We start from the raw sequence: 6,225 nt of genomic DNA, 5'->3' as shown, positions 1-6,225 counted from the left end.
AATCTATTCGTGCATCTTATCGTTGCTTGCACTCCAAATCCAACTTGTCATTTCATAAAGTACTACATCCCTTCTAATTCTACTAAGAGCGTTATACAATCTATATGTTTTAGATTGTGTGCAGTGACAGTAAAAACACAATTTTCAGAGTTTTCATCCAACTGATGACGAAATTGGGAATTTACCAAAGCATAAGTAATACAACAAAAATTCTTAAATAACATACAAATGGTTTTCTACCCTTCCGAGATTCAAAAGGAGATTGATACATAACAACCTTTATTGGAGACAAATTCAATAAATAGATCGATGTCGTAAAAGCTTCATCCTAAATTGATTTGGAAGTCCCTTCCCTCGTAACATGCTTCTTGCCATGTCCACCACTGTGCAATTTTTTTTGCTCAACAACACCATTTTGCTCTAGAGTATAAGGTGTTATTAGCTCCGCATGAATTCCATTTTCCTCACAAAAAAATATTACTCTTTGGACAAGAATTCACGACCTCTATCTGTGCGATTATTTCTATGTACATACCACTTTGCTTCTTAAACTGGCCTTTAAAGTACCTAAATTTTGAAATGCTTCTGATTAGGTTTTTAACAAATAGACCAATCTCATGCGACTACAATCGTATGTAAATAGAGGAAAATAACAATGCCCACTAATAGATGTAGTATGCATAGGTCCACATAAATTAATATGCATTAATTCAAGACACTTTGAAGCCCTCCAAGCTTTTTCAATAGCAAAATACTTCCAAGTTTGTTTTCAAAAAATGCACCCTTTACACAATTCAATAGAATCAATTTGTGATTTTCCAAGAATCATACCTTTGTCAACTAGAAACTTCAGTCCCTTTATATTGAAGTGACCATACCTCAAATGCCACAACATAGACTCATCATTTTCACTTGCAACAAGTATAAAACTTTCCATGTTTGAAACATTGAGCAGAAACATCTTGTTTGACATCATAGTGATGCGAACCTTTTTGCCTAAATTATTGTTTGTAATGCCACAAGCATCGTCATCAAACCAAAGAGAATGCCCATTAGACATTGATTGTTCAATGTTAAAGAAATTGTATCCTAAATTAGGTACAAACTGAACAATGTCCAACATTTTTACTATGTTGTGGCTAGTGTCAATACCCATAGTGCCTTTTCCTTAAACCTGCATCTCTTTTGCATTGATAAGTTGTACCTATTTCTTTTTATTCTCATCTAGCACATTGAACAAGATTTGGTGTTTGTCATATTATTTGAACAACCACTATCTACAAACCATACATCAATTCGCTTGTGATCTCTATCAATGCAAGTCATAAAGAGATAATTCTTTTCCTCATGTTTCTTTTGCGGCAAAATTTATTTTCTAATCCTTATACCAGCAATTAGCCTTTATATGCCTGTAGCACTGACTATGATGACATTGAATGTAATTCTTTGTGTTACTTTGCTCATTGGACTGCCTATGCCCATCATTGTTCTCATCATATTTGGTAATTTCATCCTTCACCTAGAATGTTTTATCTTAATTATTTTCAATAGATTGATTGAGTCTCACCTCATGGGCTTGAAGCGATCCCACCAAATTATCAAAGGATAAAACTGATAGATCCTTGGACTCTTCTATAGAAGCAACTACATGATCAAATTATGAAGTCAAGCTTCACAATATCTTTTCCACAATCGTTTGATTAGTAATTTTCTCTCTACATGATCGAATTTTTGTTACAATTGCCACTGCTCTGGACAAGAAATTAGCAATTGATTCTCCATTTTTAATCATAAAGGTTTCAAAGTCACGCCGATGTGATTGCAATCTCACCGCAATGACCTTTGAATCACCTTGAAAGTCCTTCCGCAAAATGGACCAATCTTGCTTTGATGTGGTTGTTGCTGTGATCCATGTAAAATTGGTTATCATGAAATGCCTGTTGGATAAAAACCAGTGCTTTAGCTTTTCTTTCTTACTATCTCGCAGTCTATTTTCTTCGTCAGGATGTGCAAATCCTCGTTCTACCAAGTCCCAAAGATTTTGATATTTGAGTATTGTTTTCATATGAATACTCCAGAATTCGTAGTTTTATCCCTCGAAGATGGGAATGAGTGGTTGTTCCAAACTAAATGCATTGTCATTAATTGACATGACTTTGATACCAACGGTATTGACGTAGGCAAGAAACTTTAGGATGAAACAGAGGTTCAAAGATTATGAGAATTGTATGCTAAAGTTTTTCTTAATTTTACTATATGAAATCACAGGAAAGTACAACTTTATATAGACTTAAAATAAGGCAAGAAAACTTTAGGATGAAACAGAGGTTCAAAGGTTATGAGAATTGTATGCTAAAGTTTTTTCTATATTTTAGCATATGAAATCATAGGAAAGTACAACTCTATATAGACTAAAAATAACAAACTATTAAGTCACTAAATAACCACTACCTCCATTAATTAAACAACTAATTAGTAACAAAAATACAACTAGAAAGTACCGCACAATGATTAGCGTATTTGCTAACAACTAACCCTAGAATACAAGACACTACTAACAAACTTAATTAACATAGTAATACATTGAATCAGCATTCAATATACCATACACCTAATATTTAATTACGTATACCAATGTATTAAAACTTGAAATTTAATATGGTAAATCAAAGAAATAGAGAAGTAAATTAGAAACACAACTAACGAAAACACTTACTGTTTCAAAACCTTATATTAAGGCACCATACAATTCTATTAATTAATTTATTATCATTGATTAATCATGAAATTAATCATTACATAATGATTGGTCATTAACACCATTGTTCTCCATTTTAAAAAAAGGACTTGTAAATTATGTTTTTTCATTCTTCTAAAGCAAAACCCACTTAATTGTTTCCTAGTTTCTATGACAAGGACCTATTAAAATATAAAGTAATAATTATACAATCCAATAGTGGAGTAATCAATTATATAATAGAGTAATCTCAACGTCTGACTAGTTGAATTTAAGTTTTATCCGTTCAATACTTATAAATTGACTAAGTATTCATGGCATTAAATTGAAATTCTAGAGTAGAATTAATTTGACCATACAATGATGAAGACGTTTGACAGTGATGACGGTAATTGGCGGCAACGGATAGAGAACCTTAGCAAATCAAGAGAATAATTTTGTAGAAAACAAGACCTTTATTACATATGGTCCAAAAGGTATAATGTCTTAAGCAAGTTTCAGATTTAGCTCATCATTATCAACTCAATTAATTATCTAACCATTACCCATCAATTAATTGAGTATAGTTATAAAATAGTTCAAAGTTATCAATCAATTTCACCGACCAATCATAACTGACTCGAGAAAACTATTAGGAGGGGTAAAATGGTAATTTGAGAAAAGTTTTCAAAAATGACCTTGCGGATCATGAGAAAAAATGTACCTATATTTCATCATGAATTTCATATAGTTCATAAGATAAAATTCTCAGACACAAATAAATCTAAAGTAGTACAATCTAGACATATATAAGTTTTAGAATTTGTTTGCGGAAATACACAGGAAAACAAGAAAATGAGATCTTATAGGGTTAAGAAAAAAAATGATATCTTATAAATGGACATTAAACTATTATTTTCATAAAAGACTAAAAAATACAAAATTTATGATCACAATCTAAAAAATCAATCTCGAAGTTCAAATAGTATCATATAGATCATTATTAGGAATGAAAATGTATGAGGTGATTCCAAAGAAATACTTCTTTTGTCTATTCAAACTCATAAATATGTATGTACTACCACAACAAAATCAAGCTAAAAAATGTGTACCATGTGACATTGTATACAATTTTCTTATTAGGACGTCTTTATTTACTCGATGTTTGAAACTAAAGCATGATTATTATTACTTTGATAAGAAAAATGGTATCATCCTATCCATTTTAAAATGAATTTACATTTAGTGAAAAGTGCACAAAATTGACCTAATGCAACAAATCTAATTAGTGAAAAGTGCACAAAATTGACTTAATGCAACTAATCTAATTAATGAAGAAAATGAGTACCAATTTATGTTTGATATAAGAAAAAATGCAATGAGTAACTCCAATGAAATTTCTATGTCAAGCTCCTTAGGATATGTTAAGCGAGCAAAGAAGTAGTAGCTTCAAGTAAATAATTTAGTTTTTAAGAAAAATTTTGAAATGAATTATTTTACAGAAATCTTTCAATTACTTATTTTACGATTTATGTTAAACTATATTGAACATTTCTGTTGCATTAGAAATATATTGTCTAAATATTTATTTATAACCCAAGGTTGTTTATCTAGAAAAAGCATCATTTTTAGATAATGTTTTTTTAGAAAATCATTACAAGGAATACAACAAAAACAACTCCACATCATCAATATACACGTCATGCTTATTCATCTGCCTCCAATTGATTAGTTCAACAACAAGAAGAACATCAGTGGTGTATTTTCACAAAAAGAGATTGGAGAGCATACACCTATGGAAATTTGAACCTATAAAGTAACTAAACACATATGGAGTTGCATGCCTTTTGTCTTCCTTAATGGCGGATGGAGTCGCTTTCCTTCGATGGAGGCGTAAGAATATTAGTAAAAGCACTTGGACCTTTTATTTCAATGGATGCCTTGTCATAAGCCAAAGCAGCAGCATCCGCAGTGGTAAAACTTCCCAACCAATGTCGTTTATTCATTCTTACATGTCGAATCTCTGCAACCCATCTTCTCCATTTTCGTTGTCCTACTCCCCTGTACTTCATTACATTTTCTTGGTGCAGCTTTGTATCTTTTTTCTCGTTTGAGGATACCATCTTTGAAGTGACCTTGGTCTTTTATGATAATTTCTTTGCAAATCCTTTTTTGTCGTTTGGACTTCTCTCTTTGATAATTTTCCTCTCATCACTAGATGAGTTTGTGGCGTCATTTTATCTTATGTAAATACGTACAACACGTGGAAAGCCCATTAGATTGGCTTTTTTTCCTCTGGCAACTTTTGTGGGTTTTTTGAGTACCTCATTTTTGTCAAGCTCATCTCTGGAAGCCATTGCTTCGGGAAAGAGAACAAACAAAAATAAGCACAATAAGTCCATTAAATCAGGCATGTATATATGCTTCATCAATAATCAAATTATTTTTATTTGTGTACTCTATATGTCAACTTAATTATCTGATTTTGATCTAGCACATAAAGCTTCAGACTTTGGTCATTATTATCAACTCAATTAATTACATGTCTATTACCCACCAATTAATTGAATATAGTTATTGAATAGTTCAAAATTTTCAACCAACTTTTCCGACAATCATTAATGACTCATGTCTCATGAAAGGATGTCCTTGGCAGTATATTCATGTCCAAATGACTATCGCACTTTATGCTTTTTAGAACTTATATGGTAAGCTAGGTCATTATAGATCTTTCATCACAAATCTACCTATTATACTTTAATCACCTTACCTTTACCCTCAAAGCGCTATTGATTCAACAGTCTTGACTACAAGCCTTACTTTCAAGCCCACAATCAACAATCACCCCTAGATTCTGAGGCATTCTAGTCACATTCTTTATTACCATGTGAATCTAGTCATAATTCATCAAAGGCATAATACATGAATGTGCTCTTTAACTTACTTCAAATCACATTTATACCCTTCAACTTTGGATGTGCACAAATAGACATGATAAAGTCTAGTTTAATTAATGTCTATATGTTCCCGAATCTTGAACCATTACTACACATGACATTAATTTAGAAGATCAATTTTAATTCTTCAATTTCACCTTTCCTGGCATAAACTCCCAAAATATAAATTCATCGAATAGACAAGGGATTACCATTGAAATCACATAAATTCATCATTATATCATAATTTAATATCAATTCAATCATAATTAAGTATCGTCAACTAGATTGTAATCAAAGTTTAACACTACCCACAATGTAGGAAGAAACCCTAGCTAGAGTTGCGTTTTGACTTCGCAATTGGGGGAAAACTTTGGGGATCTATGGATGGAAGAACCACAGATGAATAAGAAAACATTCCTTAATTAAAATTCGTAACATAACATTTAAAAAAAGGAGGAAATCTGCTCGTCTTAGTTCTCTTCTTCTTCTTCACTTCTAGAGAGTGAATTATTTTGATAGAATTTGGGCTTGTTTTGAGGTCTTGGAAGAATGATTTAATAAACTTAGTTT

At 31.5% G+C, this 6,225-nt stretch overlaps 1 pseudogene; it reads right to left on the bottom strand.

Annotated features, from left to right (window-relative positions):
• Positions 1 to 4,572: 4,572 nt before the first annotated feature.
• Positions 4,573 to 5,073, bottom strand: LOC107018153 (annotated as a pseudogene).
• Between the last annotated feature and the right edge of the window lie 1,152 nt (positions 5,074 to 6,225).

Source organism: Solanum pennellii, chromosome 1, assembly GCF_001406875.1.
Source record: "Solanum pennellii chromosome 1, SPENNV200".
NCBI classification, from domain to species: domain Eukaryota; kingdom Viridiplantae; phylum Streptophyta; class Magnoliopsida; order Solanales; family Solanaceae; genus Solanum; species Solanum pennellii.
The sequence above is the reverse complement of the archived record's forward strand: the minus strand, read 5'-3'. Positions and strand labels throughout refer to the sequence as shown.